The sequence below is a fragment of the Haplochromis burtoni genome, unplaced genomic scaffold (genome assembly GCF_018398535.1).
Source record: "Haplochromis burtoni strain Fernald_Lab_line unplaced genomic scaffold, NCSU_Asbu1 Contig_746, whole genome shotgun sequence".
Classification (NCBI taxonomy): Eukaryota; Metazoa; Chordata; class Actinopteri; order Cichliformes; family Cichlidae; genus Haplochromis; species Haplochromis burtoni.
Window position 1 is genome coordinate 127321 of NW_024583107.1, and position 19652 is coordinate 146972.

At 41.4% G+C, this 19652-nt stretch overlaps 1 protein-coding gene across 1 annotated transcript in view; it reads right to left on the bottom strand.

The window, feature by feature from the left end:
• The window catches only part of LOC102308276 (multiple epidermal growth factor-like domains protein 11), a 106921-nt gene extending 90331 nt beyond the window's left edge, over nucleotides 1-16590 (bottom strand). Inside the window, exon 1 of the mRNA XM_005950214.2 lies at nucleotides 16449-16590. The gene's annotated coding sequence lies outside the window, so the exon portion shown is untranslated. The remainder of the gene's footprint in view (nucleotides 1-16448) is intronic.
• Nucleotides 16591-19652: the final 3062 nt, after the last annotated feature.

The window sequence follows — 19652 nt, forward strand, 5'->3', positions numbered from 1 at the left end:
CCCACCCCCGTGACATCACGCTCCAAAGCCCTATGGTCAACATGTTCTGAGTGCATTGTACTGTAGGTGCTAATAATCATCTGGGGTGTGGCCTGCAGTCATCTACTGCAGGTAACACATCAACTGTGGATCATAAACTCTTATAACCCACTTCAAAGAAATATAAAAACTTCAGTGACAAGGTTACCCAGGGAAATTCTTATTTTAAACATCCAAAAGAAACATATACAATGGTTTCACTAAATTCTCCTGAAACAAGCTGCTTATAAAGAATGATCTAAGCAACTACATTTTTGTATTATGCATCATAGAAAACAGAGATGATATGGTCTTTGGGCTTAAAAATATTGATAGCATTCTTTTTTCCACATCAACCAGTTCACTCTGTATGAGATTTGGTAATTGGATGTAGACGAATAAACTGAGCCATCTGACAGGATTGTGGCGGAGCTTGACAAGGCCTTCCTAAGCTAAGGTTATGGTCAATTTAATTTCCTACCTAATGAATAGAATAGAAAATGCAGCTGAGGTTTCAAAGGACAGCAATGCGATGGAAAGTAAGCAGCGCTGATAATTCTTTCAAGCAATTGCTGTCTAATAAATTAAAGACAGTTGTTTTCAACAATCAATTAAAAATATATTAAAACTGTAGGAAACTAAGACATTACACAATGCTGCTTTCAACATCACTGTTATTTGTTTTGGTCAAGAAATACGGATACAGAAATCTGTAGACATTTCTCCAGGTGTGTTGCTGTTGCTAAAATACATCTTGTGCCTTTGCTGTGATGTTTCCAGCACATCAGCTACTTTGGAGTGGATTTCTGAACACCTAAGTCTTTAGACATGTTCAGATTTGTGCATTTCTATTATTCAATTCAATGTTATTCATATAGAGCCAAATCACAACAACAGTTCCCTCAAGAAGCTTTTATCATTATGTGCGGGTGGATAAAGACCCAAATGCAGACTCTAAAGACAGACTGAATAAACAAAGAGCTCACCTTCAATGGTGGTAAAACAAATCCAAAGAAAACCAAACACACAATTAAAGTACCAGCAACAAACAACAGACATCACATCAACAGAACGCTGATAACCTGAGGCTACTTAAACACACAAGTTAAGGAGGGAAGTGCAGACTGCTGCGGGCAAACTAATACAGACGTTGATGACCGACACAATGAGGCAAGGGAGGAAGTAAAGCTAAACAGTAGAGGTAAAACACTATCAAAATAAAACAGGAACTAGAGACTAAATATGAGGAAATGCAAGAGGAACAGAAAAACCCAAAGTGATAAAACTGAATGAGAATGATAACATTAACCATGACAAAATTAAATTATAAGAAGAACTAGAGTAAGCATTTCCTAGTGAAAATGCAACGTGAATGTGAAGGTGAAAATTTGAAGATTTTGCCTGAAATGCTTAAAAATATGTGAAATATTCAAAAGTGAACTTGTTGAATATGCGTAAATATCAGCCAGCTTACATGTAAAAAAGCAAGAATACCAAAAACTAAAAATGTGCTCAATAAAGCCCAAGTACCTAAAATAAGTATCTAAACTTAATTTGCTGAAATTCCTTCTAGACAAAAAAAAAAAGCAAAACTTGGAGCTGAAGCTCATCAAAATGAATCAGAAGACTTTATTTATCCCCAAAGGGCAATTAACAAACAACAGAGCAGCATAACGTTGAAGATAAGGACAGTAAGAACAGGCAATAAGAGTGGGATAATAAATACACAGAATATACAGTTTTAAAATTACACAGTTTTAAAATTAAAGTGACTGAAAGGTGAATAAAGTGTCGGTGGTATAAGAAGAGAAGAGTGATTCTGGTGTGGGAAATGTTCTTATCGGCTGGAGTTAAAAAGCAGAGTGGTTTTGGGGACAAAGGTGGCGCTCCTTCTGTCAGTCCTGCAGGAAATGCAGCAGTGAAGAATGTGAGAGGGGTCGTTGATGATTTCGGCTGCCTGTCTGAGGGCCTGTTGGCTGAAAACCTGTGCCAGAGTTCTGACAGGCAGGCCGATGATTTTAGAGCACACTGATGCAGTGTGCAGGTGATGGAGAAGGTCATGATGCTTTCCAGGAAGGCGTAGTAAAAAGTCATCATGATGGCTGTGCTGACTCCAAAGGAGTTGAGTTTCCTAAGGAGGTATAGCCGTTGGTGGCACCTCCTGAGAACCTCCTCAGTGTTGGCAGAGAATTGCAGGAGGTTGTCAAAGATGGTTCCCAGGTATTTGTACTCCTCAACTACCTCCACTGGCTTCCCATGGATGGTGGTGGTGACTGAAGCAGCCAGATCTCTCTGCCTACTGGAGAAGGTCACCACCATCTCTTTGGTTTTGCTCACGTTCAGTTCAAGTTTGGAGCTGTCACCACTCTACAAACTCCTGCAGAGTGGGCCCGTGATGTTGTGAGGGGCCTGACAGCAGTGACAGGAGAACTGTGTCGTCAGCATATTTCACCAGGTGACAGTTGGGCTGTGTGGATCTGCAGTCATTGGTGTAGAGGATGAAGAGCAGGGGGGAGAGCACACAGCCCTGGGGGGATGCAGTGGAGGTGGAACAGAGACCGGAGAGAGAGTTGTTGACCCAAACTTTCTGAATCCCGTTGGCCAAAAAGTCCAATATCCACAGGCTGATCATCAGGTGAAATCGGGTGGAAAGTTTAGAGGCCGGGATATGAGGCTGCAGAGTGGTGAACGCTGGTGAGAAATCAGCAACCAGAAGTCTGGTGGAGCAGTCAGGGAGCTCCAGATGTTTGTGGATGGAGTCCAAGATGAAGATTTTTGCATCATCGACACGTCTGCGTGCACGGTAAGCACACTGGAGTGGGTCCATCAGGGGGTCAGTTGCTCTTACGATGTGCTGTTTTATGATCTTCTCCATGGCCTTCATCACCAGGGAGGTGAGGGCCACAGGACGAAGATCATTCAGAGACTTTGGGTTGTTTCTTTTGGGGATGGGGATGACTGTGGAGTGTTTCCACAGCTGGGGGACGGTGTGACTGTCGATTGAGTGTTGAAATAGAGTCGGAACGCACTTCCTAGTTGCCCTGCACAGGGCCTCAGAACTCGACTGCTGATGTTGTCAGGGCCGGGTGAGCTCCTCTCCCTGGTCCTCCTGAGGGCTCTCAGCACGTCCTCCGTCCTGAAGGTGAGTGCAGAGCTGCCAGGTTTCAGTGAGGATCTGGACTCCTCAAGCTGGGCCATGTTGTCCGTCTCAAACCTGGTGTAAAACGCGTTGAGGTCGTCCAGGGAGGGAGGAGGGGTTGCTGCCCTCCACCTGGATGGTTCTGGGGGTGGTGACCGCAGTATTCACAGAGGCCATGGTTTTGAGGCCCTGCCAGGCTGAGTGGAGGTCCCCTGTGGTATACTCCAGTTTAGCAGTTTTTATGGCCCTCTTCACCTCCCTGTTGACCTCCTTTTTGTCCAGAGCAGAGCCGGTGAAGAAAATCCTCTTTTTTTTATTAAGGATTTCCTTGAGTTCCTTGGTGATGCAGGGTTTGATGTTGGGGTAGATGGAGACTGCTTTTGAGGGGATAATGTTGACAACACAGAAGGAGATGTATGATGTCACCGTGTTGACTTGTTCGTCAATGTCATCAGAAGGAGACAGAAGGCTGTCCCAGTCAGTGGCTTTGAACGGATGTAAACCAAGATGATGAAAAGCTGTGGGAAATCTCTGAGGAGGTAGTAGGGGCGCAGGGAAACAGCCAGGAACTCGATGTCTGTCGTGCACAGCCTCACAGTGACTGTAGAGCACCAGCTGTTGTTTACATACAGACACACGCCGCCGCCATGTTGCTTCCCGGTGCGTTCGCAGTCTCTGTCCAGACGAAGAGGTGGTGAAAAGCCATCAGTGTGCAGCGCGCTGTCGTCATCGCTGTTGTTTAACCACGATTCCGTGAATGCCAGAACGGCGGCAGTTCTGTACTCATGCAGGTGATTGACGCTGGCTTGCAGCTCGTCCAGCTTGGAGCGGAGAGACCGCACATTAGCGAGGAAAATGGATGGGAGCGCTCGTTGTTTGTGTGTCTCCCTCTTTACTCTGGCTCTCACCCCACTCTTCTTTAATCCCCTCCTGGTTACCTTGTTATTGTGAGTTTTTTGATTTCCGTGTCGGAGCGGAAAAGCCGGAGGCCGGGCTGCAGCTGTGGCCGCAGCTGGATGAGGGAGTCCCTGGTGTAGGTGAGCCTTGGGGTCATGTCGAGTGTTGAAAACAAGTCCGAAAAGTCACAAAAATGAGGAAAAAGAAAAGAATACAAATATACCGAGTAGACGGCGAAATGCAACAACGAAAAGAGCATTAAAGTTAGAATTAAAGACTAAAGTTAGCGACCCGGAACCGGGGGAAAAAAAGTGCTCAGATAAATGCAGTACGAGAGAAAAAGACCTGAAAGAAGCTCAATGTGAATCCATAAGTCATATCGAAAAAAATCTTTCACCGTGAACGACGGCAACTTCCAGTCCCCAAAATACTCAACTTTCATGTTAACAGAGTTTATTATATGGACGTGGTGACAGTGTAATGACAGCCTGCCACTTTGGTTTTCAGCTGAAATTTGGGAGCTGTTTTAACATTGTCCTCTATGGGGAATGGAGGAGGCTCTGCTTTGGTGACAGGAACTGTAAATCCTGTCGATTCCTGATGACCTAACAGACACATGACTACTATTTTCAGGTTTTAATAAAAGCAAGTTTATATGTTATATAATATATTTATAATATAAAATGTTTATGGTTTCGTAGTATTACAATCTTCTTTTCAAAAGTACAACAAGCTAATTGCACAAATTAGATCTTACGTTCAAAGAAAACCATTAATCTGTAACTTAATCTGAGCAAACCCTTTAATGCTGCCAGGACGTTATCACCATCCTTATTAAATGATTGCACATCTATGTTTGCAGACCCACAAGCATTTTAAACCTCTGAAGATAGTCAGTCATAATTAGTATGTTTTGGCAGCCCTGCTGCTAACATTAAAGTAAAAGAAAGCAAATATATCAACAAAGTTCTGTCAGATATTCACTTTATAAATAATATCAAGGTGCTTTCAAAGCACCACAGCACATAGTAATCGGTACGTTCCTTTATTCATTAATGGCAACTACTATGTTGAGAAATTCTTCATGAAAACTGCATTACATGATTTAAATGTAAATTAAGGAGATGCTCTTTTTAGAGTGCTGTCCAAAGTGACCCCGGCTAATGATCAACTATCATCTACATAAAGCAGAACGCATGATGCTTTCACTGGATAATTACAATTTTTTTTAAAAAGACATTAGGGGGCAGAGATAAAGAAAAGCCACAAAACAGGCTATAATGGCAGATCTGAACTGAGATCATTATGGTTCATGATCCAGCCATTAAGCTCCAGACACCTCAAACACAACAACTATGCAACAACGTATTTACTAACAAATATATTTAGTGAAATGAGCTGAAACACAATTTAGAAATGGTTCGATTTTTAAAGTTACTCCTGCTTTCAGAGCTACTATTGTCATGATCTTAACATCCAGATTAACAAGGTCCGCGTCAGGTGTTGAGGAACCAGGACACTCTGATGAGGAGTGGGCTACTGGAACAAGAAGACATAAGTGGACACGAGATAAGAACCGGGTGCTGTTGGAAGTAACCCAGCGGAGGGAGTCACATCGGATGTGGGAACTCTGGAAACTTCGATACCCAGCATCTAAGCTGACAACTAGTAGCTCAGTAGGGGTGGGTTTAAAAAAAGACTGGATTTCCCAATTCTAATCAATTGTAGTTTGAATAATACGATATTGATTCATTAAATCCCGGATTGATCTTTAAATATAAAGGTATTTTGCCAGAAACAACAGAATCTCAGGTTAAAGCTCACAAAACTATTTCAACAACCGCCCAACAGCTAAAACAGCAAATGAGAGCGGGTAAGTGGCTTCCACACAAAGACGTAAACACAGCGCAGATCGTCCAAAACCTCTGTAATTTTGCTCTGCTTCGCTTCGGCAGCATCAGGTAATGTTCATGTGTTGATTCATGGATCATCTACTATAAAAAGCCAGGCCAGGAAAATCTCCTTCATGTTTTTCTCTGTTTCATCCTCAGTTACTTTAGCAAAACAGCATCTGCTGTGATGCTCACACCTCTGCACTTTGAATCACCTTGTTGTTGAATTGTGCTATACAAATAAACTTGCCTTGCCTCTGACGAAGTCTCACAAGTGTCAGCTTTGTTTTGATACATAGATATAAAAATATGGATATGTACCCTCCCTCTCTCTTCCCTTCTCTTCATCAAACAATCTAAGGTGAGCCATGTTTGCTTTATAAAGGAATAGCGTAACATTGTGAGGCTTATCTACCAATAATTTAGAAGGAAATTTTTAAAATGCAAAGTGAGGCCACGCCTGGGAACTCTTCAGGATTCCTCCAGGTAGGGAGGTGGCTGGCAAGAGGGAAGTACAGGCCTCCTGCTTAGCCTGCTGTCCTCGCAACCCAACCTCAGATTATGTGGTGGAGAATGGATTAATGTCCAATGAGTGTTTGTTTTACCTCCTAAATCTCATTTTATGGTCCTTTCTGACCATCAAATGAGTGCACATATGTAAAACAATCACCTGCAATAGGAATAATATAAGACATTGATTTAAAATTAGTCATTCTGATAGTTTTTTAAAATTACTGAACATAAAACGTTTGACTAGGGTATTAAATAATGAAATAGTTGTGGTAAAAATGCATTCTGAAGCTATATATATAACCAAGCCTGAAGACACACATCTTAAATGTTTCATGGTTCTAGGGTTGTCACAGTATTCTCTGTATTTGTTTCATGATTGTATTTTTCCCAGGATGCGTTCAAATTCATCAACATACAGGTAACAAAGTCCCTCTCCTATCCTCCTAGTGTTGCACTTCATGTGGAGATACACTGACTGCAAGAGGTTTTCCGGGAGATCTGAATTGCTCGAGCAGAACAAACTAAATCACAGACATAATGGACGGGGCCATTTGTATCCATGCACTTATTTAAGTTGTGCATCTTGATTCAAGACCTGGAATGTCTTACTGAGCCATTTATCAAGAAATCATCCAATCCAACAACCCGTTACCAAAGGCCTAACCAGAGTCACATGCTCCCTTTGTGATTATAATCAACTTTCCAATGACAGAGAATTTCTTTCAACATATATTTCAACATCTGAAGAATAAGGAAACTGTCACATGTGTATTCAAGGACTGTGCTTATAAAACAAATATTTATGAAAACTTCAAAAGTGATAAATACAGAAAAAATTCTGACACTTGTAATGCATTTAAGTCTGGGATTAGTAAAAAAAAAAAAAAACAATTAGACTGCGTGGAAACAGAGGCTGAAGTACAAAATGGGAAACTACAGGACTGCTGAAATCACAGGGATGTCCAGAGTCTGTGAACTCAGTTAAATCCAAAGCTAGAGCTTCTGTTTTTCCTGCAGCAAAAATAAAGAAACCAAGAAGAGCTGAAGCAAACTTTTATCCATCCTTTCCTTTGGGAGAAACACAAGAAGGAATGGAAAAGGAGACTTGAACTGCTGACAGCAATCAAAAGGAGAAACAATGACACTGGAGACAAAAATGGCTCGTACATTTGCCTACAGGCGTCAGGAGGCGGTGAATGAAGAACCTGGCATAGAGGATTTCAAGGTGGTCTGCACTGTTCCAACAGGAAGAGGTAGTAATGCAGATTGAAGTTAAATGTCAATGTTTTTTAATTTTTGTGAATGATTGGTCAGTATTTACTGATCGTGGCTCAAGAGTTGGGAGTTCGCCTTGTAATCGGAAGGTTGCCGGTTCGAGCCCCGGCTTGGACAGTCTCGGTCGTTGTGTCCTTGGGCAAGACACTTCACCCGTTGCCTACTGGTGGTGGTCAGAGGGCCCGGTGGCGCCAGTGTCCGGCAGCCTCGCCTCTGTCAGTGCGCCCCAGGGTGGCTGTGGCTACGATGTAGCTGCCATCACCAGTGTGTGACTGGGTGGATGACTGGATGTGTAAAGTGCTTTGGGGTCCTTAGGACCAAGTAAAGTGCTTTACAATTACAGGCCATTTACCATTTTTAAATGAATTTCTTTGTAACCAGTAAATGTATTTTAAAATATTTTTTTGTTCAGATGATTTTTTCTTCCAGCACACTTTCATGGCTCGGTTAGACGGCTGATCAAAATCATCCAGGCCAAAGGAGGAGCAACACGTTCAAAAGTGGCTTTCATTATGAAAAGGTGTGCATATCAACATTGGGGGTACTGAATGAACTAAGCTATGGCTGTTTACTTTTTTCTTTTTAAACAAAGAAACTAGGATAATTAGTTACTTTCAGATTACTTTTTTTAAAATTATCAATAACGATCAATATTGAGCAGCACAGTGGTGCGGTGATTAGCATTGTTGCCTCACAGCAAGAAGGTCCTGGGTTTGATTCAACCACCTAGCCAGGTCTTTTCTGTGTGGTGCTTGCATGCTATTTCGTAGGCAGGTGTGGGCTACTCTTTTGTTATGTCATTATCAATTAAGCAGAGAAAAACCCTGGAGTTGATTTGAGGTGTGGTGCTTGCGTTTTGAAGATTTTATTGTCCACAGAAGACAACAGTGGTGGCTGATCGCAGAATCATTTCCAACCAAGTGAGCAGCTCTCTCCAGGAGGTAGACATATAGATATCCAAGTCTACCATAAAGAGAAGACTGCATGAAAGTAAATATAGAGGGTTCACTGCAAGGTGCAAGCCACTCATCAGCCTCAAGGACAAGATCAACCTCTGCGAGAAAGATGGCAAGAGAAAAGTATGAAGAAGGTGTGGAACAGCTCATGAACTCTGAGGTGTTCAGAGACTGTCTGCTCAAATCCAGCTAAATGCAGTCAGATTGATTAGGCAGTGTTTCATAATACAGATGGACAATAAGCCACAACATACGGCCAAAGCAACCCAGGAGTTTATTGATGCAAACAACCTGATCTTAACCCAACTGAGCTGCATTTCACTTGCTGAAGATTAAACTTTGCACAGAAAGACCCACAAACAACCAGCAACTGAATGCTGCTGCAGCAAAGGCCTGTGAGAGCATTAAAAAGGAGGAACCCAGCATCTGTGTTCATTCATGAGTTCAAGACTTCAGGCTGTCATTGCCACCAAAGGGGTTTTTCAAACAACTATTAGAAATGAAGCTTTTGTTTTCAGTTAGTTAATTTGTCCTCTTACTTTTGAGCCCCTGAAATGAAGGGGCTGTGTTTATGAAAATACTTTAGTTACTCACATTTGTATGCAATCTTTTTGTTCAACCCACTGAATAAAGCTGAAAGCCTGCACTTCAACTGCATGTGAGTTGTTTCACTTAAAATTCATTGTGGTAACGTACAGAACCAAAATGACAAAAAATTGTTGTCTGTCCAAATATTTATGGACCTAGCTGTTGATTAAATTGGCCAGTAACTAACCCCCACGGAGACTGTTGACTGTCAGAAAATGAAGAGGATTGCTTTACATTCAGCAAGTCTTGCTGTGACTTAGTATAATCCACTATAATGCTTCCAGCACCCAGTGTCTGTGATGACGGAAACTGGCAAAGCTGTTTAGCTTGAAGTCGACAACTTCTTATGAATGCTAAATCCACAGAAAAAGTAACTGCACACTAAGATGCAGAGGATAATTAAGGGCCTCTCTAATGTGACTGAGCAGTACTCTCCACATGTACAGTCAAAATAGTATATTATGCAACAGCAGAATTAAAACCCTTTCTCCCCTCAGTCCCTGCGTAGCAGTGGGTCACAGCATGAACTCTGCTCTTACTTGTCTCACAGACCAGACAAGGTCAATATTCATTACCAGCAACATAGTTGTTCTAATTGTTTGTCTCCAGGGTTTTATAAAAAAAACAAAAAATTCCCCCCAAATCCTACTGCCTGAAATAGAGACTAAATGGAGACTAACCATCAGCAAACTACCATATTATTTTAGACTGAAAGTAGAAAGTATATTTGTAATTGCTACATGTTAATGCCCATCCAAAGCCTGCTTACAATCCATGTCATGCCAGCAGAACTACTGAGAACAACAACTGCAAAAGGAAAAACAAACAAGTGAAACTAAATTTGGTGATGTCTTGTGTTTGCTGTGTGTGTGTTTTTTTATCTATACATGTAGCTTGTAACTGTAGCTCAGGAGGCGGGGCAGGTCATCTACTGATCAGAAGGTTGGTGGTTCGATCCCTGTCTTAGCTCCCCCTGGTCCGCATGCCAAATATCCTTGGGCAAGCTAGTTACCCCAAGTTGCTCTCCGATGCATCCGTCGGTGTGTGAATGGTAGTTAGCAAGTACTTAAAAGCACAGAAGACTGTGAATGTGGCATGTTGAGCACTTTGAGCACTCCGGGAGAGTAGAAGAGCTATATAAGAATCAGTCCGTTTACCATAACAAAATATTAATGAACGTTTTTCTTGAATGGTCACATTTCTTTATTTTGTTCAGTTTACATTTTTTCTTTGGTCTTTTCCTCATTTTCATGTCCCCTAGTATACAGTCTGGAAAGACCTAAAAAAACAAATCCATGTACCAAATCTAAAATGTCAAAAATAAATGTGACAGAAATTCACCCACTTGCTTAACCACTTTCCACTGGAGCTGATAGCTCTGCAAACTGGCAGGACAGGACACGGCACTAGTCCATCTCAGGGAAAAATGTGACAGAAAATGATATTTGTAATTACATTTTCTCCAAGCATTTTCTTTTTAAATTAGTTAATTACTTTTCCAATTACTTCCTGAACTATTTTTATTTTATTATTTTATTTTTCCATCATTTACTTCCTGAACTTTTTTAAAAATTGTTTCTCTATACAATTCTTTCTGCCTCTCTATGCAAATGATCAATCTGTTATTTCAAGAGTGGCGTGGGGTTGAATTTCTGCCTTTTGGATAAAATAGAGACTTATAGCTCCTAGAATAGGACACATGCACATCAGTTTTAAAGCCTTTGATTGTAAAAACCTTTCTGCGCTGCGTCTAAGCTTAGATAATCCTGTAATATGTCTAACACGTCACTTATTACCAAACTGAACATAAATGAACCAAATGGAAATTGTTCTGTAGAAAGAAATGTTCCCCATCAGTGTTGTGTGGACCAGTATAACTGCTGCATGGGATAAACTGAGTTCATTTATATTCTTCATATTCACAGCGATCTTATTCCTACTCTGTAACATCATGTTTGTGCTGGTTGACCTGTGAGGACAACAGCTGCCTTCAAACTTGGTTTAAAGACCTTTATTAGAAATAATTGGAAAATTAAAACAATTGCAGATGAATTAAAAGGCTTGAGCATTATGTGACACGCAAACCTGTCAGTGGCGCATTGAAGTGTCACACTATGGAGACGATTTTCAGCAGTAGCATGTGTGCAATCAAGTTGTAAAAACCTCTCACAAAAGATCAGCAGAAACAGGATGCACCTGAGTGTCGTGACAGAGGCTGCACATGTTTCTATTATTTTTATTTTTTAGAACAAATTTCAAGCAAACCTTTCTCACGTTGTCATTGCACGGTAGAATTTTGAGGTAAAAAAATTAATTGAATCCATTTTGAAATGAGGCTGCAACACGACTAAAATTTGGAACAAGTGAAGCACTGTGGAAACTTTTGGGATGCGCCGTATCTATTGTGGCTTCCATCACAAGCTGGTGAAAAGAGCCTCCTCTCCAAGAAAGCCTTTGCATGCCCTCAGCTAACACAAACTACACACTGGTTCCATTTTTCAAAGCATGTGTCAATTTGCCAGGTCACAGCAACCCCTGAAACCTTAGCGACCTATCCTGTCCTGCACTCGTACGACGCTGCTCTCTTTCTCTCCCTTCACGTGGGAGCCCTCCATCTGTTTTGTCTATAATGTGTTACTCGTGCATTTGCCCTAAGGACAGAATTCATGATGCTTTGTAATGGCCAGCCTCATCGCCCTCCCTCCTGTCCACTCTAAAGTGCCCACTAGGCAGAACCACTTAAAAATGTTTCATGTTGCTTTTCTTCCTGCTTGCTCGGCCTTTGTTGCACGATGAATAGGACGCTGAGAGCCGATGGGCTGCTGGCCTTAATGGTCTCTCCTTTTTACCTCCACCTTATGAGCTATTTGAATTGCATGGCTGATGTTTTGCCGTTGCCTCATCCTGAGAGAACAGAGCTCAAACTCTTAGACAAATTCTCTCCATAATTCATAGCGTCCCCCTACACCCACACACAAACCTTTTAGCAATCAACCAGTTATTCTAATACCATATATAACACTACTTGCTATTACATTTTCCTGCATCTTTTTTCTAATAACCAGCATAAGAAGCTCAGGCCACAAGAGCTGGAAGTCCAATATGACATGTCCTTGAGGAACAACAGCTAGCGTTCTCCCATTTATCAGCACTGATTGCATGTATTGATCTGACAGAATATGTAGGATTCCCTAGAGAAAGGGGTCAGCAAACTGGAAAATCAGCTGCTGCAGCACAGTATCATGGTCTGTCCACAGTAAGATGGAGAGATCACATCAGATGCCAACCACCAGCAGCTCTTAGGTGAAAGTCAGCATTTAACAGCCTCCTGCTGCCAAATTTATTACCTAGTAAATACACAACAGTAATTCAGGGACATGGCAGCATCCCACCAATAATCTCGCTGATTTATCTGGTCATACTAATAATGTTAGTATACAAAATAAAGTAACAGGAAACTGGCTTTCTGCTGGCATGAAAGAAACGGACAACACTGCCTAGCTTTTGAATTTGACATTTGTGCATAAACTTGAACTTTCTTCCTGCCCAAACCGTTTATCTTTTTCAAACATTGCTTGACGTGCTAGATGATGTAAATGTATTTTCTCCCTTTCTCAAAATGAGCATGAATATAAAAAGCATTTTGTGCCAAAATAGGAATGGAAATGGAAAGTCTGGTTTAATGTGCTAGTAGACTGACAAACAGTACTTTCAACACGATGCACACACATCATTGAATTTTAGGGACAAGAAAAAAAAATCTTCCACTTGTCCAGAGGAACAGCACTCTGCTTCCTCTGATTTTCCTGCTGTATACTCTGTACCAACTCAGGTATTTAATGGCTGTGATTGTGATTGCAAGGCACAGCGGACTATTTGGTTTGTATGCATGGGAGGGTATCTGGCCTACAGGAACTATTTTCTACTGGCGACACACTTCGGTACCCTCAACAGCCTGTTATTCTTTAAACACTGGAATTATGTTGACCATTTATGGACTAAATCACAAGTGCAGCAGTGCTGAGGGACTATTAAGATGCGGCCTGTGGAGTAGTCAAAGTGTTGTTTGGTATGAGCTGAAGAACAGATTCTCAATCAGTGACTCCTATTAATACAGCCGAAGCAGTCATCTTTCTGTTGTTGTGTTTTTTTGTAATCTCCTGGATGAGTTGTCTATCACAGAGTAGTCATGGTAGACCAGCAACTCCTGGCAAGGTTCCCACTGCTCCAAGATTTCTACATTTCTGGATGATGGCTCTCATCATAGTCAGTGACTTTCTTTCTTAGTCGATTCTTCAGATTGTAGCACGAGATGCTTTTAGCAACCTTTTAGCCGACTTCACTTTGTCAGACAGGTTTCAAGTGATTTCTTGATTCAGCTGGTGTGGCAATAATCGGGTGTGGGTGTTACTGGTGAAAGTGAGCTCCAAAACTTACTTCCAATACATTTACACATAAGATCAGGTAGGTTTGGATAGCTTTTTTTCCCCTTAATACATTAAAACACAATTCAGAATCTGCACTTTATTTTTTACTTGGGTTATCTTTGTTTAGTAACGACATTTCTTTGATGTTGTGAAACATTTAGGTATGACAAATATAAAAAAAAAATGCCAAAAGAGATAAGGAAGGGGGAAATACTTGTTCATAGTACAGTAAATACCACTGTAATGCTTTGGCTCTACTTAAAACAGGCTTGGCTTTGAACCATCTCTTTCAAAGTATTTATACTCAGACAGAAAAGCAGAATAGTGATCCAGTTGTTGAACATGGTTTTGCTATGATTTGAGAAAAGCTATAAAATAATCAACCAATAACAGCCTTCAAACTAAAGTGCATCACATTATTTGAAATTTTGAACAATCTTTAATCTAAACAGAAAAAATTAGATGTTTTGTAAAAGCACATCAGAGTTCATATTATATGATGACTGCGATAGATAGATAGATAGATAGATAGATAGATAGATAGATAGATAGATAGATAGATAGATAGATAGATAGATAGATAGATAGATAGATAGATAGATAATATGAAAATATCTATATCTACACAAGGTTCGTGCTCGAAGAGGATTGGGATGAAGTTTACACTTTTTCTATTCCCACCCCCTTTTTTCACATTCCATTATTTACAAGTCAATATTCAGAATTTGGAAACTGAAATCAGAGGAAATCCGTATGTACTGTTACTACATAGCTGCAAGTTTTAGTTAATGTGGAAAAATGTGTTACATCTGCCAAGTTAAAATATATCATCATACAATGTAAAGCGCCTTCAGGCAGCTGTTGATTTGGCACTGAAACTGAATTCGAGTGAAGTGAATAGATTTCTGCTTGATGAGCAACAAACAGGAATTATTTTCTTTTTGTTTGAGGGAGGGGGAACTTGATAAATGGATTTTGTCAAGCTTTGCACTGGAAAAATGTATTCCATGAAAAGAAAAACAAGACCTCGGGGCTTTTTTTCATTTGTGTGTTTTATTTGAATCTAACAGAAATCATGAGATTTTTTTTTATCATTGTTTATTTAAAGTGCACTTTTTCTCTTGGCAATGTGGATTTCCAGGTGTTTGATATAATAAGAAGGCTGTTTTCTCTTTGCTCATATACTTTTTCTTATATTCATTTTTTTTCTCTTAAATTTTTGTTATTTCTTTTTAAATTCAGCGTTGCGTGAATTGATCACTTAAATCGCAAATTTCAGAACATTATCTAGCCCGAAGACAACTGGGACTGCACATCACACTGCTCTCTCCTTTCTGTCAAACACTGATGCAACTCACAAGCCTGACAAGCTCCTGACACTGAGGTCTATTCCTAAGTGAGACTGCAGCCACCTGACATCGCTCTCGTTTACTTTGTTTTTCTCAGATAAATGCATTTTGGATTTCTTACAACCTTATCATCTTGCCAAAGCAGTGCTAGTGGTGCAGCCCTGACCTGCACATGGTTCTGAGGACTTATGGTCTTGAACTGTCGATGCCACCCACACAGCCTCATCTTAAAAAGTAAAACTCATTTAATTAAAGTAAGAGCCCGGGAGTCGTCAAAAGCTGCATTACTATTATTGCAAGGGCATGTTTGTGACAAATGCCAACCGTGACATATTGCATAGCACTACAGCTGCGCAATAAATGTTAACAACTTGAAAGGAGAACACAAAACAGAAATTGAAAAGCGTCTCTCTTAAGAACTTGCATGTTCTTTGTGAGGCTCTAAATTGATATATCTCTCTCTCTACTGACTTTGAACTTTACATCGTCACCGAATGCAAATATTCTATTTCTTTCAACCAGTGGATGTAACGTTCAAAGACACGCAACCTCCGCGCACACAAAGCCTCGTGGAACACCTCCAGGTTTATGTGTCTTGCTCAAGATCGCCATCTAGCGCTGCAAGCTCGTTAAACTTTGCGTGCTTTCACTCCTCAGGCGGATTCGGTGGATGTACAACAACAGCAATAATCATTCTGTTGCCCAATTAACATCCCAATTAATGAAACACGGACTGCTGAGGACCGTCTCAGTGCACAGTCACACCCTTTTAACACCAACAGGAGCTGACTGCAATGGTTTAGTAATTGATCAATCAGCTGCTTAATTTGTGAACTACATCCACCTGTAAAAGAGTCGACTGTGTTTCTGTTAGGTGATGTGAAGTTTAGCCGTGGCGCTTGTAAACTGAACAGAAAAGTGGGGAGATTAACAAAGAGCCAACTTGCGGTAAACAGGGCCAAACCGTACAGGGACGGGACAGCAGGACCGCTCAAAAATGAGTTATGAAACTAACTTTTGGGGGAAGCCAGCCTCATATTATCGCCAGAAAGACAACAGTTATTAAATCATGAAATCGCAAGAAATAGCAAGAGCTTATTGTGCTTATATGGTTCAAAATTTGGTTCAAAAGTGCTCATGTAGCATATATATATATATATATATATATATATATATATATATTATATATATTTATATATATATATTATTAATATGTTATTATATATATTGGAAGAGAGAGAGAGAGAGGAGAAGGAGAGAGAGAGAGGAGATTATTGATATTAGGAAATATCATTACAAACTGCTTCCTGCTAAATAGTGATTTTTCGATATCCCCCTTAAACGAATAGCTGTGCGTGCAGGAAAAAAAAGATAAAATCATTTTTAGTGCTTACCTTTAGCGGGGATGCGTCATTTTAAAACCGACTTTTTCAAACGATGCCGGTCCATGAACTCGAGTTAAGTCCTCAGCATCTGTGTCGGAGCACTTCTCAACTTGAGCGCAGAATCTGTGCTGGTGCTCTGCTGCAGCTCCTCTTCACAGCACAGCCAAAGAGCAGCAGCGGCAGCGAGAGGAGTGCCCCACTTCGCCTGCTACTTTGCATTGCTTAACAACAACTTCCTCCGCTGTTTAACAACACACATTGGATCAACTTCAAATATTCCTTTTGAGCTGCAACAGCCTCCTGCATCTTCCTGCACTCCAGGAAGACTATAAACCTGTCAAAAGTATTATAACGTCTATAGTTATCTAAATATTTACTATTAGCTGATAATAACAAGTGTTTCTAGCAAAAGTAGCAATAAAACAGCATGAAAACACCTCGTTACAAATAGAAGTTTAAGGTATTTCCCTTCTTTGTTGTGATCAGTGTCAGGGTCATTACTTCAAAAAGTAAAGAAAAGTAAAGTAAAAAATATACCTGACCTCTACCCACTTTGCTTCCAGCAATGCCTCAGGTCAAACCACGTTTTGGTGGCCCAGGGTCTGGTGGAAAGCCAATGCCTGGCCTATTACTGGTACAGTAGTCTCTGCCAGACCACTTGAGGGTGTCCCACTTCTATTACCCAGTAATCCCAGAAAACACATGCTGACTGCCTACACCTTGAACACACATGGTCTGGTGCTTCTGTTGCCCCCCAGCGTCTGCAGCCACTCTGACCTGTGGAGACATTGCAGAAGACAAGGGATGAAGTGATTAGCAGTGATTCCCCCCCTGCCCCCCCTCTTTCTTAAATAGACAACCATCATATCTCACAGTATAATAATATTGAACGGGTTGCATTGTTGCATTTTGTCATGTTTCTCAGGTCTTTGTCTGAATGTCCTATGAACATTACCTGTCTTGTTCTCATGTTGTTGCTAAGGATTGTCTCATTGCACTGAAGTCACACTGGGTTAAATATTTACACTTGGGTTTTAAGGGGTTTTTTTTTTTTTTTTACGGGTTGTACGGAAGCCCCAAACGCAATTTCATTGTTCTTTGACAATGACAATAAATAAATACTTGACTTGACTTGAAACAACTCAGAGAAAAGGAGCATCTTACCAACAGTAAAATATCGCTACATCGGTCACTACAACCATCTTCCTCTGCTTGTCCACCACTACTATGTTCGGTTGGTTTGTCCGTCGGTCTCTGGGAGGGGCCTGTCCTTCCATGATGGTTCCTTGTCTTGCTCCTCTTCTTTCTTGGGTTTCTGCTGCCTGAGGTATTCGCTAAGCACGCAGTGAGTTGTGACTATCTTCCTGATGTACTCGTGGATGTTTGTTGTCTCATATGGAGCGTGGTTCTCACACTCACTAATCACCGGCCGCCTTCCTTTTGTTTAGCGTACAGCCGCTTCACCATCTACACTGCAGACTTCTCCCACAATTCCACCCAGTGCTTCCTGCAGAAGTTCTCTGATGACTCTGCAATAGTCGGCCTCATCACTGATGGGGACGACAAGGAGTACAGAGGACTGACTCAAGACTTTGTGGACTGGTGCCAGCTGAACTACCTCCAGATCAACGCCAGTAAAACCAAGGAGCTGGTGGTAGACTTCCGCAGGCACAAGCATTCCTCCACTGCAACCACTGAACATCCAGGGTATGGACATTGAGGCTGTGGACAGCTACAGGTACCTTGGTGTTCATCTGAACAACTAGACTGGACTGGACTCATAACTCAGACGCCCTCTACAGGAAAGGGCAGAGCAGGCTGTACCTGCTGCGGAGACTCAGGTCGTTTGGAGTGGAGGGCCCACTCCTGAAGACCTTCTATGACTCTGTTGGTGGCTCTAGCTATCTTTATGGTGTGGTCTGCTGGGGCGGCAGCATCTCTGCTGGGGACAGGAAGAGACTGAACAGGTGATCCGAAGGGCCAGCTCTGTTCTAGGATGCCCTCTGGACCCAGTGGAGGTGGTGAGTGACAGGAGAACGGCGGCTAAGCTGTCATCCCTGTTGGACAACGATCTCCCACCCCATGCAGCAGACTGTGACAGCACTGAGCAGCTCCTTCAGTGGGAGACTGCGGCACCCACGGTGTGGGACGGAGAGATTTCGCAGGTCTTTCCTCCCCACTGCTGTCAGACTCCAAAAAAGACTTTAACTGAACAAACACACACATCCATACATATGCAATAATACTAAGTGCAATAATCTTTTCTGGCATCGTTGTATTTTTACTCAGTTGTATATAGCATTTGTATTCTATTTTTATCTTATTGTATATTTTTATTCTATTTTATTCTACTGTATATAGTATTTTATTCTATTCTGTACAGCTGTGTACTGTATTTATTCTTATTGTATTCTAATTTTTGCCTCATAACTTTTGCACTGTCCACTTCCTGCTGTGACAAAACAAATTTCCCACGTGTGGGACTAATAAAGGTTATCTTATCTTATCTTATCTTAAACCCTCCATGCATGGTGGCTTCTATCGCCTCCTTTGGCCTGCTTATTATCCCAGCAAGGCAAAGGTGTTGATATCCTGGATCTTGTTATTACCATTCAGGTGACTCGGCAGGACTATGCCAGTTCACACCTGGCATACAGCTTGGTGTCATCCATGTAGAGGAACTGACCACTGCTCCATTCTCCATGGAGAAAGAGCATTTCCTTGGTGAATCCAGCATTTGATGGTGACTTTGCTATTGGAGTTAGCCTCTACTGTTGCTTGCCACATCCCCATTGAGTTCCTAATGAAGGCTCTAGGGTCCTGCTGATCTTGTACAGTTCTAGGCATTCCAGGATTCATGTGTGGGGCATTGAGTCATAGGCTTTCTTGTGGTCATCCAGGCAATCCAGTAAACAGAATGGTTAGTCTGGTCTTACTCTTGGGTGACTGCTCTGTCTACCAAGAGCTGGTGTTTCGCTCCTCTGGTGTTTCTGGCCAGTCGTTGGCTGCTGCACCCATTCTGGGTATTTTACTGTCTATGCATTTACTCTTGGCTTGTAGTTTGGTATCAAAATGCCAAGACTGCAAGACCAAAAACACTCAGCTCCCTTTTTCAGTTTGGAACCTCACTATAGTGAAAAGTGAAGCCAGTGATGCTTTTGTATATCATAGTTCCATTAATTAAGTATAAAACAGGCAATTGTGACTGACAGT